Source organism: Bos indicus, chromosome 22 (assembly GCF_029378745.1).
Source record: "Bos indicus isolate NIAB-ARS_2022 breed Sahiwal x Tharparkar chromosome 22, NIAB-ARS_B.indTharparkar_mat_pri_1.0, whole genome shotgun sequence".
NCBI classification, from domain to species: Eukaryota; Metazoa; Chordata; class Mammalia; order Artiodactyla; family Bovidae; genus Bos; species Bos indicus.
In genome coordinates, this window is record NC_091781.1 from 34,202,749 (window position 1) to 34,218,946 (window position 16,198).

The 16,198-nt window shown below is 41.5% G+C and overlaps 1 protein-coding gene and 1 pseudogene across 1 annotated transcript in view; one reads left to right on the forward strand and one right to left on the reverse strand.

Annotated features, from left to right (window-relative positions):
• Positions 1-16,198, forward strand: part of SUCLG2 (succinate-CoA ligase GDP-forming subunit beta) — a 515,982-nt gene that overhangs the window by 443,930 nt on the left and 55,854 nt on the right. The gene's annotated exons all lie outside the window — the stretch shown is intronic.
• On the reverse strand, positions 2,183-2,529 carry LOC109576020 (large ribosomal subunit protein eL30 pseudogene; annotated as a pseudogene).

Below are 16,198 nucleotides of genomic sequence, written 5' to 3' on the forward strand. Positions count from 1 at the left end.
ATAAACTGTATTGATCATACCCTGCGTTCATTCTCACTTCCCAAGCACTGTTTTGGGGGACTTTGCTCTACCCTGACATAGGCAGGGCCTTTCAAAATTTAATCACCCTGGACTCTCTTACCTACATTCCTCTACTAATCTGAAAAACCTGAACAATTTATTTGAGGATTTTGTTGAGATGTTCTTCTTTGTGGCCTTGTAAAAATGTGTAGCCTCTCTAGGGACTACATTTTAATGCATAGCTATAAAACCAAAATTATTTATTGTTTCTCCTTTCTTCTATATCCTTATTTTTTTGGTCTGCTTGATCTGCTAAAGATTTAACACAGTGTGTTAAGAGCTCCACTAAGGAATATTTACTGTAAATTAACTGTTTAAGCTGGGCAAGACCTTTAATCAAGGAGGAGTTAGAGAAAAAGGATGCACTTGGCCCTTTGGGCACCTCAGTGATCCTCAAAGATGTTAAGAAGTGTAGTAAAATGGGAGATTAGGAGAGACAAGGATAGGCCAGGGAAGAAAGTCTTGATGAAGAAAGTCACATTGACCTGTTTGTGGAACACCTGCTATTCTTTGGCTTCTCAAAGTGATGCTAGCATCTTATTCCTCATCAGCACAAGAAGCAAAATAGTGATTTATAGACTGTTAATCAGCCAGGCTGAGGCCTTATTAAATTGTCTTGGTTCTCTGCTGTGTGGTGAGATAGATTATCCACTGTATTTGTTTTCTGTCATTTATCAGACACCAACTACAAAACTTTCCTGGCTCTTGGAGCCCAAACTGAAGTGAAATCAGAAGTAATGCCCAACAAAAACAGTCATCTTGAGAAGCAAAACATACTTTGTCCCTTTTTCCATAAGTTCTGTCTGTCTAATATTCTTAAATAATGAGTATTTTAGAGGGGGATGAATTAGGAGCTCTCTGTGTAGAGAGTAGGAGATGACATTTCCGTAGTGGGTTCCCCATATTTTACCTTGAACAGAAGAAAGAGGAAGATTTATAAGTTTGTAATCTCTTGCAAACAATATCCTTCATGAGGAATGAAACATTTTTATTTTCTCCTCTTACTTTGGAACCTCAATCCAATGTAATTTTCATGGACAACTAAATTAAGAACAATATAATGGTAATAATTACATATATGCCAGCGTGTTTGAAGTATTATATATAAATTGACATTTTTAATACTCAGTGGCATTATTACAATTTTACTTATGAAGAAAGTGAGGCAAAGGGATATTTGTCCAAGGTTAAACAGCTTGTAAGTATCAGAGCCAGGATTTGAACACAGAAAGTTTGCTGTAGACCATTAGGCTACCCCATTTCTTAAATGACTGTTAAGTGTTTCATGTCTCTATGATCTGCAGGCAAAGTTCAGTTCAAGAGGTAGTTACTGAGATCCTATTGTGTGGAGGGCACTGGGCTAACTTCTTTGGCATTATTTTTTCTCAGGGAGAAATAAATCCGTCTCTTAGTTTAAATCGGTTAGAGTTTAGTAGAGAGATTAAGACAAACACGCACATTGTACCTACAATGTAGAAAGACATTCATGGTGAAAAAATAAGCAAAACACTATGACAATAAAGGTAGAACAAGCTGCAATGGTCTCTAGTAAAATTTAGTGACTGTGTTCTGTCTTTGCTTATCAGTTACAGATCCTTTTGTTGTGTTTTTCAATGTCCAGTATAAAGAAACAAAGACTTTATTGTCAATTCTTATGCCTCAGAACCGAGCTTAATCCATCTGAAGTGTGTTACTCTTAATTTCAATGCTTATGTCGACTGTAAGGTTTGTAAAACACGCTTTAGTACTGGCATGATATCACAAAACAAGGCAAATGTGGAAGACAGTGATAGCTCATAAATTGCACCTTATTTATTTACTTGAGCTCTTTTTCTTAACATCATTATTTCTCTTTCACTCTGCCTTGCTCTGAGTCTTTGATTTCCCAGAGTATAAGAGTGTCGTGTACTTTCTGGTGTTTTGAGACAAGCTCAGTTTGTCTTTGCTCTGCAGGGCCTTAAATATTTCTGACAGTTTCCAAACCTTAGCACAATTCAAAGTGTCATGGGAGGACACATGTCTGACTCTTGCTGTGATTATTGTCATAGAGGAAGGGCTCAATTATTATTACAAAAAAAAAAACAATCTCTAGTCAGTTTTATTAAGGAAAATTATATATGATTTACTTTTCACCAGTCTGTTCTGGCATGCTTCTAATGATAATCAGAATCACCTGGATCAATAATACCAGTGTGCATACTCTGTAGTATTTTCCACATGCTGTGCCCAATTCAACATTATTGCTACTGTAGTGATGGACACCAGTTTTGGCCAACAGGGCATAATACTCTATATCAGATTTCCTCAAGACTGGGCAGTTGTTGGCAAGTATAACCAGTTTTACTTTGCCTTGCTGCTCATTTTCAGAGTCTGCTTGTACCCCAGCACATACTTTCCACTTTTCATAAGCAGTTGGAGCCTAGAGTTGACTAACTCCAGCGACTTTTTCATTTTCTTTGTGGCCACCATCATCCTGCCTTAGGTGAGGGACACCCCCAACCAAGAGCAGCCTCCAAGACGTCTGAGGAGTGAGAAAGGCATGCTCAATTATTATTGGTTGTTATTGCTGGTTTGTTTGTTTGTTTGTTTGTTTTTGGTAATTTCTTTCAGACTTCAAACCTCAGAAACCATTTCTGTTACACCCTCCTGAGTTGAATTCTGTGACAGGAGCAGAGAAAGTGTGTCTGGCAAAGAAAGTCATGTAACACAAAGTTGGGAAACTATAGGTCATTTTGGTCAAGTCCAAATTGTCAAATTTGGTTGAGATATACTGGTGGGCTAATTGTGGATCCATGCATTCATGCCTGCGTGCTGTGTCACTTCCATCGTGTCCAACTCTTTGTGACCCTGTGGACCATAGCCTGCCAGGCTTCTCTGTCTGTCCATGGGATTCTCCGGGCAAGAAGTGTGAGTAGGTTGCCATGCATTCTTCCAGGATATCTTCTTGACCCAGGGACTGAACCTGTGTCTCCTGAATTGGCAGGTGGGTTCTTTACCTCTGAGTCACTTGGGAAAGCCCAATGGTGAATATGGACTGATAAAATAAATGCAAGTGTTTGACTGCCTTTTGTGACTTTTAACATTTGAGTTGCTTACATCTGAGACAAAAAATCAGACCTGTCCTCTGAGAATGATGTGAAACGTGTGATTCTTTAAAATAACAGACTTGCCCGGAAGTTAAAAAGCAATGGAATTATATTTGAATTTTGAATCTACTTTGTCTTTGTATCTTATTCCAGACAGTCTTACCTGCTTCCATAGCTTGCCCCACACTAATACGTATCTAGATCAGTTTCACTATGAATTTGGGTAAAACATCATTAGCTGCATCTGGAATGGGTTAGATGTGTAACGTATTTCATAATTAAAGTTAAGTTATTTTTAGATTATTTGCTGTTTTGATTATTTACCCCTCTGCTTTCAGTTATTGCAAAAAGAAGATCAAGATTTGACTTACTATTCATAAAATTCTGAGTTTATCTTCAAGATGTTCATCCCCTAAAGTATACAAGTGGTATGAATAATTCCAGTGCATATGTCAGCTTCTATGTGATGTTCTAGGATGCACACATTCAATATGAACTGTGTTGGGATTCTGTTTTCCCTGGCTCAAGGCAAATATGTTCTTTGAAATGTAGATATGTATAATTAAATATGACTACTAGATTATGTGAATGAAATCTATTTTTCTTTGTAAAACAAGTTGAAAAACAGGACTTAAAGTATCTTGAGGTTTTCTTTTGAAGTCCTAGTTAGTCTATTTAAAAGTGAAAACAGTAGATATAATTATCTGCACCTAGAGTAGAATATACTCTAATGTTTACTAATAAAATGTTAACATGTTTAAGTATTTAAACATTTTATTACTGAACAGTTACCAATCTTGTTCCTTCCAAATATAGGGCTTAGTGGATATAAAGGGTCAAATTTTAAATGAACAAAACATATTTGTTCATAAGCAGATTCATGATTCACAGGTATAAGCAAATTGAGTTTGTTGCTATGCAGATAAGCAGAATCTTTTGGTAAGAGTTGTTGATGGACGTTGAAGAGGCAAAACATATAAGGAGCCATCTTCTTTTGAATAGGAAGAACATATTTATAGTAGAAGGAAAGAATATCCAAATTCATTGCCCTGGTCACAGGTGTCATGTGCATTTCTGATCTACTGTTCTGAGTCTAATAACATCATGTGAGGGCTGCAGAAGGGTGTCGTGGACTCCAGCTCCAGAGAACAGGCAGGGCCAGGTGCACCTCAGCAGACACCTGTCTAGGATGGCCAGGGACCAGCAGAACAGGGGGCGCCTCCATGGAGGCCAGTAAAGAATGAGGATGGACAATAGCCAGAATCATATTCAGCATCTTTCCCCCAGTATTAGGATGGCACCTTACTCATGACTGACCTTCACAAACCAGGGAAGGCAAGGAATAGGGGAATGCAGAAACAACTGGGCTTAAACAACAAAAAGAAAGTTATCCAAATAGGGTGGTATTGATGGAAGACATGGTATTTAACATGGAGCTGATGAGAAATACTCCTGTTGGGTGGGGGAGGGGGGCGGGGAATGTTTATATCCTCATTCCACCTTCCAGTGTGTATGCTCTTTAAAAGTGTTTCAAGGTCAGACCTTTGTTGTTTTGTTTGCTTTATTATCTGAAGCAAAGCTTCATCAAGTAAAACTCAGGGAAATACAAGGAGCAGAGAGGAGAAGGATGAAACCACGGGAGATAGGGGAGGATGCAGTGAGATCAGGGAGAGTTTCTCCAAAGAGAAGTTGTTTGAGCGTTATCTCAGCATCAGGAACCTGGTGATGGTAGAGGAAATGCCAGAATGCAGGTATCCTTGCCTTTGTTTCAGTGTCCTTTATACTGCACTGCCTGTGTTCCTGCCAACCTGCTAGAGCCAGTCTACTCATTGTCTGGCAACAGGCACAGAATAATAAATATAAGCGTTATTCCTGTAAGAAAAGAAAATCTGACCAGTTGTAGATTTGATTTTATTACCGGAGAGCAAAGCAAATTCATACAAATCACATAGTGACTCAGAACTCTAGACAAGAGGAACACATCCATCACCATGTAAGCCCCCCGTGAATCTCAGGATTCCATGGGAAACATGTTTTGGTGGTATGTTATAAACAAGCCCATGTGGAACTGGGGTGTTCAAGTAACTGCTTTATCTGCAAAGATTTGTCCACCTCTTAGGGAAAGAATGCAACAGAATAACTAACTACCCAAGAGCAACATCTGTAAGTCCTAGGATACTGCTTAGCCCAGCAGCCTCAGCCTCACAAAGCTAAAAGCTTTGCTCCCACATCAGCTGGGGCCTCCGCAGGCCTGTGTCCTTGGCTCAGGGTCAGATGATTACATAATACTTGTTATAAGTGAGCCAGCAGAACAAGGAACCAGAAGGGCAAGAATGCTTAAAGGCACAACTGTCACACCCAGGACACGCTCTCCAGGGGTGCCTGAGTGCTGGGTTTGGGAGCACCGTATTGATGGGAATTAGCACATCTTAGCAGAAGGGCCACTCCAGTACTCTTGCCTGGAAAATCCCATGGATGGAGGGAGCTGGTAGGCTGCAGTCCATGGGGTCACTAGGAGTCGGATACGACTGAGGGACTTCACTTTCACTTTTCACTATCATGCATTGGAGAAGGAAATGGCAACCCACTCCAGTCTTCTTGCCTGGAGAATCCCAGGGACGGGGAGCCTGGTGGGCTGCCGTCTATGGGGTCACACAACGTCGGATATGACTGAAGCAACTTAGCAGCAGCAGCAGCAGCAGAGGGGCCAGAGGGGCCAAGGTCATGGGCACAGTTGTGAAATGAGTTACTGCTGTGCACATTTCCCCACTCTTAATACCTACTGATTGGAGTTATTTGTTAACTAAAGAGTGACCAAAAATGCTTTTGTTGTTCTGATTGTGATGAGCTTAAATACCCTTGACCAGAATGTAGAGATTGTTTGGGGTTCTTGAGGTCATTCCTCCTGCTTAGGGTCTTTGTCACACCAAAGTACTTAAATTCTTAAACACTTGGCTTCTGTTCCAGTTTGGCTTCTGGAACGAGACAAAATAGAGTTCATAGACATTGTCTCCTGGTCCCCAAACTCCTAACTTCTTCACTCCACAACACACAGGATTCAGTTAGTAGCCCCTTCCCCTCTAGCCTCCACTTTGACAAAATTAAATTCTCTTTTATAGTTCCCCTCATTGCTTCAACCTTTAAAGAGCCTCTCTATTCTAACTTATTTTCTTTTATTTTTTTCACTGACCTCTTCTTTTATTCATTCACTGTCTGAACATTTATCTATTGAGGTGGCTCTACCAGGTACTTGGGAAACAAAACACACGTGGTCCATGCTCTCTGGATTCACAGTATAGCAGGGTGGATTGTAAGTTTCCACTTCAAAAAGAAGCAGAATCACACATGCTAGTCTACAAAGAATCCAACATGGTATGTCATCTTTAGCAAGACTATTGAAAAAATTACAAATCATATGAAATAAACCTTAGAGTGAAAAAGTGTATCAAGAACCCAGAGAAAGATCTAAACACGGAAATTTACAGGGGGATTCTGAGAATCGATAAATCTTCTATTCTGGTTAGTAAAAATAAGGTTATATCTATGCTCTAACCCCACTTCAGGAGTGAAAGCTTGTCTAAACCTACATTTCAGAAATGTGTCTTAATCATAAAAGAAGCCAGTCTCCTCTTGCGCAAATGGTACCCAGGGTCATTTCCTCTGGGTGTTACTTAGGCATTTCATTAAGGTACAAGTGACAGTGGGTTCAGCAGGAGAGTTGCTGACATAGCGAGTGGTGAGTTACCCAGGGCTGCTGCAGACCCATGGCTCCACTAGTGTCCTAGCACATTTCCTTTCCTCCCGCCCCTTCTCCTTGAGGATATGGCATCTATCTGCAGGGTAACGTTTCAAAAAGGGTTCTTGGAGTTCCAGCCATTAAACTTAGTTTCCAGGTGGGAAATAAAAAGACAAGGGGACATACATTTAAAGTATATTGTCCATAAACCCTACCCAATAACTTCTGCTTACATCTCAGTGGCCAAAACTCATTATGGGGCCACATTCATTTCCAATCCCAGTAAAATCTGTTAGCAAGTGTTAAGGGGAGAAAGAGTGCTGGGTGGACTAGCAGGCTTCACCACCCCTGCAACTGAGACACAAGGACCTCACTGAAATCTCTAATCTGGAGGAGAAAAATGTTGTGGGCATGAGAGTGGAAGGTCAGGCAAAGGAGACCAGGGCCTAAGGACGCTCCTCGCACAGACTCCTGTGTCAACTTCTCTCTAGCAAACATAAAAAGAATTTTGTGACTAAGTTTTAGAATTTGGTACTAAGAAGCTTCATCACCTTTTTCTCCTCAAATAATTGGAATTCTAGAACATTTTTTTAAATAAGTGCAGGTGTATACTGTACATTGATTTATGAATATATATTTCTAATATATACTTCTTTGCATAAACATTGAGGCCTGTGTATTCCTCTCTTAGAGAATAACTGATGTGCTGTTTTTAAAATAGTGACCCAGGAGAAAATTCGTTGACCGCATTATATTTATTTCATATATGTTGGAAATATGTAATTTAAAAAAATGGTTTATTTTTAGAAGCACTTGTTTCAACTGTTAAAGATTGTTTCCCACCTACCAGCCATCCAAAATATTCTAGGTTTTTCTCAAAACAAATATTGACAGTAGAGAAATGAGGTTACCATTTTGTCCTCCAGGTAATCTTCCCAACCCAGGGATCAAACTCACATCTCCTACATTGGCAGGAGAATTCTTTACCACTGAGCCACCTGGGAAGGCCATATGAAAAAGCATAACCCTTTAAATATAATCCTATCTCATCTTAAAAACAGAATATGGAAACCTGTTTGAATGATGCAGTCAATTTTAATGAAACTTTTACAGAATTATAATATATCAAACATTGGTATTAACAAGAGGGCAGCAATTAGAGTTCCAACAGGAAACAGTACACTCAAAGCGGGCTATTTCAGGGAGGGTCCATTTTCAAAGGCACTGTTTACAAAGATGGGGATAGGGTGTGGGAGAGTCATAGAGGGGCGTAAGGACCTGGGCCAGGACTGGAGGGAATGCGATTACCTCTTCTAGATCGAAAGGGGACCAAAATAGAAAGATGTTAGCAGAACCAGAGGGAGAGAGATGAGTAAGGAGAGTTGTCTTGAGCTAAAGTGGTTGTAGGTCCAGGGAAAGCCAAGGAATAAATACCCCCATCTCCTGCTGAGCTTCCATTAGCCACATCCAACCAACAGGCAGAGTGCCTGCAAGTCCCATTGATCTGTTGCATGCAGGGCAGCCCTGGGGCAGAGAGCAGAGGGAGGAGGGAAAACAGTGGACCTGGAGGGGTAAGCAGAAGTCATCTCACACAGCAAGTTAAGAATGTGTCCATCTATCATGTGCGATTTTCTACACCTTGAGATACCAAAGGCTCTTCATCTTGAGGGAATACGTAATGTCACACTCTGTTTATCAGCTTAATAGTTATCTCCTGGTATCACCGAGGCAACTTTAAGCTACTCTGCTACCTTTCCAGAAACCACCTCCAAAAGCTAATTAATGGTGCACCCTTGTTAACACATGCAGATTTGGCATTATTAGTATAATTAAAAGGATTTTAATAGTCTCACCTCCCCCCACCGCACTGAGTGCTACATACTCCAGTCAGAGTAAATTAAACTCATTAATCAAAGTGGTAAAAATGATATAAGATACAGGATACAAGCAGAACTGTGAGGAGACTAACAGCCCTCGTTATGTTTAATTTTGTTCCCCAGCAAAGGATAATAAATTCAGATTGTAACATCACAATAAAATATTTAATTATTCAGGGGCAGGGCAAGACACATTGTAATTAATTCCCTCTTATGCATCTTCATTTAGGTGGTAATAGATACAATTGAGTAGCCCAGCCAGTCTTAAGTTAAAGATTTGACATGAGATCTCAACCACTCTATCACCTTGGAAAATGTTCCTGCCACATGGAGCTTGCCTTGGGTTGGGAGTGTGACGCTAAGTATTCCCTCAGTGAGTTTTGATGCCCTTGATTCATTCTCAGTCCAACAGATCTCTGGTGAGTGTCAGCTGTTTCCGAGTTCTGTGTCATGTGGTGCCAACAAGTGAATAAGCAGAGTAAGTACCTCCACTCATAGAGCTTACATGAGGACTGAAACAAAATCCATTCTTCTCTTACCCTTGAAGCTCTCCCTGAGCTGTCCCCAGTTTGCTTCTCGGACCTCATTCTGTGTCACCTTCCTTGCTGCTCACTATTCTGCATTTTGCTGTTTCTCAAGCATACCAAACTCCCTCCTACTTCACATGCTATGCATTTGCTCTTCCACCTGTCTAGAATCTGTTTTCCCCCAAGATGTCTATGTAACTGGTTTCCTCTCATCATTAAGTTCTCTGATTAAGAGAGCCCTATCCTAACCACCTTTCTCTAAAACCTCCCTTAGACCCAATTACTCTAATTTTTAAATATTCTTTATGTCACTTATCACTATCCCAAATGGGCTTCCTGGTATGTTTACTTTTTGTTCATCTCTTCACTCATCTTCAGTAGGACATACACCTCACAGGAGGAAGGACCTTGTTTGTCTTCGTGATTCTCAGTATGTCTGTAGCCTGGCACATCACAGGTTCTCAGCAAACATTTGTGACTATGGCTGATCATATTTTCCAAAGATTATGACAGTAGTATCTCCCAGCCTCCATGTTTTTCTGTTAATAAAACCTAGTCACATCTTCAATGGCAACCCACTCCAGTACTCTTGCCTGGAAAATCCCATGGATGGAGGAGCCTGGTAGGCTTCAGTCCATGGGGTTGCGAAGAGTCGGACACGACTGAGCGACTTCACTTTCACTTTTCACTTTCATGCACTGGAGAAGGAAATGGCAACCCACTCCAGTGTTCTTGCCTGGAGAATCCCAGGGATGGCAGAGCCTGGTGGGCTGCCATCTATGGGGTCGCACAGAGTCGGACACGACTTAAGTGACTTAGCAGCAGCAGCAGTTACATCTTCATCAAGAGGTAGAGAATTAGTCTCCACATCTTCAATCTTGGAGGGGTGAAGGGCATTTTTTTTTTTTTGCTTATATCCAATAGGATACTGTGGAATTGATACTGTGTAACTTCAGAGACGAGGTTATACATGGTGATACATCTTCCCTTTGCAGTCCAAATCAACCCACTTGAAGAGGCCCTGAAACCGTATGAAGAGAATGAGGTACCCAGCTGCATTCCCCCTGCACTCCCCCATCCCCCAGCTGCCCCAGCCTTGTCCTCTCTTCCCTCCAGCCACCATCTGACTTGAAACCAAATGAGAACCCTGAACCAAAACCACCTATCAGAGCCTTTCCAAAATTTCTGAGCCTTAGAAACTAGGAGAGGTAATAACATGATTATTGTTGGTTCAGACCACCAAGTTTGGGAGAGATCTGTTACACAGTAGTAGGTAACCAAGAGGTGAATGACAGTCTGAATGAATGAATGAACTAACAAAGTACAGCTTATTACTGCTAGTCTGATTCCAAATGGAGAAAAGGACATGCTATTAGGATGGAAGACAATGTTTCAGAGATCTGTGTAGATCTCTGTGTAGATCTGTCTAAATAGAAATCAAATACTTCAACAGAATTCCAATATCAAGTGCCCCGAGTTTAATACACATTCATTTATCCTATTGACTAAATAATAGCTTAAGGCATTTTTTTTTACCACTGCATAGAAATTATATGGGGCAAACTTTCTTTCTAATCACAAGTTAACACTTTTTCATGGTAGACATTGTTAATTGTTTATGGCATTGTTCTTGCTAACTGTGGCCTCACAGTCCTCTCCCGGCCACCATTAATAGCTGATTAGCATGATGCTCGTGATTTTTGCTGTACAAGCCTTAAGGAGACCCCTGTGTCCCAGATGAGCAGCACAGGTTGTCTTCGTTCCCCTCCTCCCACCACACCTTTCCTCTAGTAACACCAAGACTAGGAACAGCATGAGAATTTTGAAAACTGAAAACATTTGTGCTCCTCTGTTAACATGTGGAATTCTTTGGGAGTATCTCCTTCCATCTCTGATGAAGGAGGCAGTATTTGATTAAAGACTTTGAAACTTCTCGCTGATTGGCAAGAAGAAATAGAGATCTCTATTGATAAGAATTTGTGGAGAGTTGGTAGATGCTAGGTGCTAGGATGGTGCTAGCATTTTTGAGAACTTTCCTAGTTGATTTGTATTCGGAAACAGTGGATTATTAGTTCTGAAAGGATTTTTTTTACTCATAATCACCTCATGTCTTTGTATCTCTCACTCTTTTACTCACATACATCTGTTTCTTCTTATCCATAAAAATGACATAGTGTTATTATTTACTTTCTGTTAAACTGAGGAAATCTAAATCCTTTTAGTCAAAGGCATTTATTTATTGTCTCAAATACTGACTTCATCAAGCAATGTATCCTAGCTCCCTGTGCTATTAGTGGTTACTCTTTCAGAATTCCAGTATCAGTTGGCATTTCTTAGAGACTTCCACTATTCCATCTGATATAATTATTTTTGCAATTACTTTAACTCCTCCAATTATGCTGAAACTCCTTGAGGGCAGAAATCATTTCTAATTCATCTTTATATTCCCTGCAGAGTCTGATTCAGAGGATCCAAAATGTCAGTGCTGCTTTGCCACTCAAATTTCTTCTAATGCGTACCAACGTCTCCCTTTCACAGAAGTCCATTTATAATCTGACAAGGAAGCATATCAGGGGACCATTCTGATTACTGAGTTATGGTTCTTAACTGGTGATATAACTGAGTCCCTCTCCTGCAAAATGTGGTTTTGGGAAATGCAGGGAAGGCATATTTTGTTTGTCACAAAATTTGGAGTATTTGTAGCTGATGTTTAGCACCGAAGATCCAAGAATGCTGAAAATTGACATGTGAGGAACAGTCTTGTATAACAAGAAAATATCCTGCTAAAACATCAGTAATGTACCTGGAGAAGCACCACTGGACTATTTATCTGGCTGTATTAACAACAGCCCCATTATTTTCACTTATATTGTGCCAGACACTAAAAAAAAATTCACCCTACCCATAACTCTCCACATTTATTGTGCATACAGTCACCTGGAAGAAAGATTACACCACAGATTGCTGGGCACCACCCTAAAATTTCTGATTCATTAGGTTTGTGATGAGACTGAAAAATGCATTTTTTTATAACCTCCTATATGGTACTGGTTTTGTTGGTCCAGAGATTGCTCTTGAAGAAGCACAGATCTACTAGTATTTAACCTGTGTTAGCCTATCAGTATTTAACCTCATGATTTTCCTCTGAATTACATTCTGCATGATTCCTATTGTTTTTTAGATGAGAAAGCCAAATTAGGCGGCTGCGACGGGCACGCTAAGCGTGGCCGAGAGGAGCTACCCCACGTCCGAGGTCAGGGGCAGAAGTCGAGAGGACCCCATGCCTGAAGGGCGGAGGCCAAGAGGAGTTACCCCACGTCCGAGGTCAGGGGAGGTGCCCGAGAGGAGATACCCAGTGTCCGAGGTCAGGGGCAGCAACGAGAGGAGTTACCCCCTGTCTGAGGTCAGGGGCGGCAGCCGGGAGGAGATACCCTACGCCCTTAAGCCCGAGGCCAGGGGTGGCGGGTGGGAGGACCAACCCCACTCCGTGGCTGCGTGGGCACAGGAGGGCCTAGAGCTATCCCACGTTGAAGGTCAGGAAGGGTGGTGGTGAGGAGATACCCCTCGTCCAAGGTAAGGAGCATTGGCTGCGCTTTGCTGGAGCAGCCGTGAAGAGATACCCCACACCCAAGGTAAGAGAAACCCAAGTAAGACAATAGGTGTTGCAAGAGGGCATCAGAGGGCAGACACACTGAAACCATACTCACAGAAAACTAGTCAATCTAATCACACAAGGACCACAGCCTTGTCTAACTCAATGAAACTAAGCCATGCCCGTGGGGCAACCCAAGATGGGCGGGTCATGGTGGAGAGATCTGACAGAATGTGGTCCACTGGAGAAGGGAAGGGCAAACCACTTCAGTATTCTTGCCTTGAGAACCCCATGAACAGTATGAAAAGGCAAAATGATAGGACACTGAAAGATGAACTCCCCAGGTCAGTAGGTGCCCAATATGCTACTGGAGATCAGTGGAGAAATAACTCCAAAAAGAATGAAGGGATGGAGCCAAAGCAAAAAGAATACCCAGCTGTGGATGTGACTGGTGATAGAAGCAAGGTCCGATGCTGTAAAGAGCAATATTGCATAGGAACCTGGAATGTCAGGTCCATGAATCAAGGCAAATTGGAAGTGGTCAAACAAGAGATGGCAAGAGTGAATGTTGACATTCTAGGAATCAGCAAACTGAAATGGACTGGAATGGGTGAATTTAACTTAGATGACCGTTATATCTACTACTGCAGGCAGGAATCCCTCAGAAGAAATGGAGTACCCATCATGGTCCACAAAAGAGTCCGAAATGCAGTACTTGGATGCAATCTCAAAAACGACAGAATGATCTCTGTTCATTTCCAAGGCAAACCATTCAATATCACAGTAATCCAAGTCTATGCCCCAACCAGTAACGCTGAAGAAGCTGAAGTTGAACGATTCTATGAAGACCTAAAAGACCTTTTAGAACTAACACCCAAAAAAGATATCCTTTTCATTATAGGGGACTGGAATGCAAAAGTAGGAAGTCAAGAAACACCTGGAGTAACAGGCAAATTTGGCCTTGGAATACGGAATGAAGCAGGGCAAAGACTAATAGAGTTTTGCCAAGAAAATGCACTGGTATAACAAACACCCTCTTCCAACAACACAAGAGAAGACTCTACACATGGACATCACCAGATGATCAACACCGAAATCAGATTGATTATATTCTTTGCAGCCGAAGATGGAGAAGCTCTATACAGTCAGCAAAAACAAGACCAGGAGCTGACTGTGGCTCAGACCATGAACTCCTGATTGCCAAATTCAGACTGAAATTGAAGAAAGTAGGGAAAACCACTAGACCATTCAGGTATGACCTAAATCAAATCCCTTATGATTATACAGTGGAAGTGAGAAATAGATTTAAGGGCCTAGATCTGATAGATAGAGTGCCTGATGAGCTATGAAATGAGGTTCATGACATTGTACAGGAAACAGAGATCAAGACTCCATCAAGATTCCATCCCCATGGAAAAGAAATGCAAAAAGTAAAATGTCTGTCTGGGGAGGCCTTACAAATAGCTGTGAAAAGAAGAGAAGCAGAAAGCAAAGGAGAAAAGGAAAGATATAAACATCTGAATGCAGAGTTCCAAAGAATAGCAAGAAGAGATAAGAAAGCCTTCTTCAGCGATCAATGCAAAGAAATAGAGGAAAACAACAGAATGGGAAAGACTAGAGATCTCTTCAAGAAAATCAGAGATACCAAAGGAACATTTCATGCAAAGATGGGCTCAATAAAGGACAGAAATGGTATGGACCTAACAGAAGCAGAAGATATTAAGAAGAGGTGGCAAGAATACACAGAAGAACTGTGCAAAAAAGATCTTCACGACCCAGATAATCACGATGGTGTGATCACTGACCTAGAGCCAAACATCCTGGAATGTGAAGTCAAGTGGGCCTTAGAAAGCATCACTATGAACAAAGCTAGTGGGGGTGATGGAATTCCAGTTGAGCTATTCCAAATCCTGAAAGATGATGCTGTGAAAGTGCTGCACTCAATATGCCAGCAAATTTGGAAAACTGAGCAGTGGCCACAGGACTGGAAAAGGTCCGTTTTCATTCCAATCCCAAAGAAAGGCAATGCCAAAGAATGCTCAAACTGCCACACAATTGCACTCATTTCACACGCTAGTAAAGTAATGCTCAAAATTCTCCACGCCAGGCTTCAGCAACATGTGAACCATGAACTTTCTGATGTTCAAGCTGGTTTTAGAAAAGGCGGAGGAACCAGAGACCAAAATGCCAACATCCACTCGATCATGGAAAAAGCAAGAGAGTTCCAGAAAAACATCTATTTCTGCTTTATTGACTATGCCAAAGCCTTTGACTGTGTGGATCACAATAAACTGTGGAAAATTCTGAAAGAGATGGGAATACCAGAACACCTGATCTGAGAAATTTGTATGCAGGTCAGGAAGCAACAGTTAGAACTGGACATGAAACAACAGACTGCTTCCAAATAGGAAAAGGAGTACATCAAGGCTGTATATTGTCACCCTGTTTATCTAACTTATATGCAGAGTACATCATGAGAAACGCTGGACTGGAAGAAACACAAGCTAGAATCAAGATTGCCGGGAGAAATATCAATTACCTCAGATATGCAGATGACACTACCCTTATGGCAGAAAGTGAAGAGGAACTAAAAAGCCTCTTGATGAAGGTGAAAGTGGAGAGTGATAAATTTGGCTTAAAGCTCAACATTCAGAAAATGAAGATCATGGCATCCGGTCCCATCACTTCATGGGAAATAGATGGGGAAACAGTGGAAACAGTGTCAGACTTTATTTTTCTGGGCTCCAAAATCACTACAGGTGGTGACTGCAGCCATGAAATTAAAAGACGCTTACTCCTTGGAAGGAAAGTTAGGACCAACCTAGATAGCATATTCAAAAGCAGAGACATTACTTTGCCAACAAAGGTTCGTCTAGTCAAGGCTATGGTTTTTCCAGTGGTCATATATGGATGTGAGAGTTGGACTGTGAAGAAGGCTGAGGGCAGAAGAATTGATGCTTTTGAACTGTGGTGTTGGAGAAGACTCTTGAGAGTCCCTTGGACTGCAAGGAGATCCAGCCAGTCCATTCTGAAGGAGATCAGCCCTGGGATTTCTTTGGAGGGAATGATGCTAAAGCTGAAACTCCAGTAAGTTGGCCACATCATGCGAAGGGTTGACTCATTGGAAAAGACTCTGATGCTGGGAGGGATTGGGGGCAAGAGGAGAAGGGGAAGACAGAGGATGAGATGGCTGGATGGCATCACTGACTCGATGGACATGAGTCTCAGTGAACTCCGGGGGTTGGTGATGGACAGGGAGGCCTGGCGTGCTGCGATTCATGGGGTTGCAAAGAGTTGGACACGACTGAGCGACTGATCTG